This window comes from Babylonia areolata, chromosome 25 (genome assembly GCF_041734735.1).
Source record: "Babylonia areolata isolate BAREFJ2019XMU chromosome 25, ASM4173473v1, whole genome shotgun sequence".
NCBI lineage: Eukaryota > Metazoa > Mollusca > Gastropoda > Neogastropoda > Buccinidae > Babylonia > Babylonia areolata.
Window position 1 is genome coordinate 38056800 of NC_134900.1, and position 2500 is coordinate 38059299.

At 49.2% G+C, this 2500-nt stretch overlaps 1 protein-coding gene across 1 annotated transcript in view; it reads left to right on the forward strand.

Annotated features, from left to right (window-relative positions):
- The first annotated feature begins 2130 nt into the window (after positions 1 to 2130).
- The window catches only part of LOC143299644 (cytochrome P450 7A1-like), a 34440-nt gene continuing 34070 nt past the window's right edge, over positions 2131 to 2500 (forward strand). The window contains exon 1 of the mRNA XM_076612949.1: positions 2131 to 2164. The gene's annotated coding sequence lies outside the window, so the exon portion shown is untranslated. The remainder of the gene's footprint in view (positions 2165 to 2500) is intronic.

The following is a 2500-nucleotide window of genomic DNA, read 5'->3' on the forward strand; positions in this document are numbered from 1 at the left end:
ACGGTGAGACTGTGATCATTGCATGCGTGTGTTTATAAGATTCCACATCAACTCAGCATTTCAGCATTCTATGTCTTTTATGACGGGCGCAACAGCCGAGTGGTTAAAGAGTTGGACTTTCAATCTGAGGGTCCCGGGTTCAAATCTCGGTAACAGCGCCTGGTGGGTGAAGGGTAGAGATTTTTCCGATCTCCCTGGTCAACATATGTGCAGACCTGCTAGTGTCTGAACCCCCTTCGTGTATATACGCATGCAGAAGATCAAATACGCACGTTAAAGATCCCGCAATCCATGTCAGCATTCGGTGGGTTATGGAAACAAGAACATACCCGACATACATACACCCCCCCCCCCCTCCTCCTCGCTCCCCCCATTCCGAAAATGGAGTATGGTTGCCAACATGACGAGGACAAAAAAAACGGTCATACACGGAAAAGTCTACTTTAGTATGCGTGTGTACACTAGGAACGTGGGGTTTGCAGACCACAAGCGAAGAAAGAAAGTAAGAAGAAAGAAAGAAAGAAGATATTCACACAGTGCACTGTTTGTGCAGAAGACAGCACACGTGAATTTCCCCTGTCGAGACGTAAACGTTTTCTGTGTTCTGTGTTCATTCGCACTCTTTCTCTTTTTACTTTCGTCCTCTCCCCGAACTGCTGGAAGTGTGCACTCTCTGCCTTTGTTTCTTTCTCTCTTTCACTACACACACACACACACACACACAAACACACACACACGCGCGCGCGCGCACACACACACACATATGCACATACATACGCACTTGTACACGCGCACATACGCATACTCAAAAACGCATAGAGAGAGAGGGAGGCGGGGGGGCTGAGAAGCATGTAGCCGTATACATTGACTGATTTGAGAGGTACGTGCGTGTTCGCACACACACACACACACACACACACACACACACACACACACACATCGTGAACCATCCCATCTCCCAGCCCCCTTACATCCCCCCACCCCCACACCTCAAAGAAAGAGAGTGAGAGAGAGACAGAGCCAGACAGACAGAGACACGGACAGACTCTGAGAGAGACAGAGAGAGAGAGAGACTGAGAGGGAGAGAGAGAGAGACTGAGAGGGAGAGAGAGAGAGAGGGGGGGGGAGAGAGACAGAGAGAGAGAGAGAGACTGAGAGGGAGAGAGAGAGACGGAGGGAGAGAGAGAGAGAGGGAGGGAGATGATACATGGGGGGAGAGAAAGGTGGGTGGGTGGGGGTTGAAAGAGACAAGACAGACAGACAGACAGACAGACAGATAGACAGACAGACAGATTGATAGACAGGGGGTGGAGTGGGGAGGGAGAGGAGACCGGACACACACACACACACACACACACACACACACACACACACACACAGTTTCAAACCGAAGGGGTGGCCGGCACACCTTTTTGCCGTTCTCTTCAGATAGCGCCACACAAGACGATCGGGAGCATGTGCGTCTGGCCACGGGGCAGGCGTGTTCAATGAATGATTCAACGATATCAAGACAGCCAGCAACAACGACAGTGAGAGTGAGAGAGAGAGGAGGGAGGGAGAGGGAGAGGGTAGGGGTAGAGAGCGAGAGACAGAGGGAGAGAGAGAGAGAGAGAGGTGGGTGGAGGGGCTGTGGGGGTTAGGGGGGTGGGGGGGGGGGAGTACGGTGGAGCGAGGGAAAGGGGTGTGTGGGGGGAGGGGTGTAGGGGGGTGGTGGGGGCTCACACCCCTACCCTACCTCAGTCGCACAGATTACAAGATTACTCCCGTCAACTTACAACTCCTGCTCTCGCCGCTTGTCGCTTTCTCATGAATGATCATAGTATAAAAAAAAATATAAAAAAGGAAAGAGAAAAAGAAAGAAAAAAAAAAGGAACACCACCACCACCAACAAAAAAATCGCCGGCTCGCTCGCTCAGCCACTGTGTGTGTGTGTGTGTGTGTGTGTGTGTGTGTGTGTGTGTACGTGTGTACGTGTGAGTGTGTCTGTCTGTCTTTCCCAGGACGATTCTGATTGGCTGGCTGGGGCCATCTGTCACTCAAGCATAGGAAACTGGCTACGGGCCCCGCCCTCGGCTCGAGGCTAACCACTATAAAGGAGTAAGTCAACGTCTGGCTGGAAACATTCAAAACCTTTGGATAGCAGAGGAAAACACTACTACATTCTGTGAGTAAAAAACACCACCACCTCTCTGGGTTTTCTTCTTCTTTTTTTCTTCCTTCCTTCCTTCTTTATTGACTGCACGTTGTGTTGTCCAAACTTTTTTTTTTCTTCTTCTTCTACATGTATAATTCCAGAACATTTGATGTTTTGTGTGTTGTGTGGGAGGTAAGAAGGGGAGAGAGATATATATGTATATACAGAGAGAGAGAAACAAAGATAAAATGTTCTTTTTTTCTTTCAGTAATGTTTTTTTTTTTTTTTTTTTTTTTTTTCGTCCGGTCCTGTAAAGTGCCTGTTTCAAAGAAGGAAGGAAGGGTGCTACAGGAGGGAAGGGGAAAC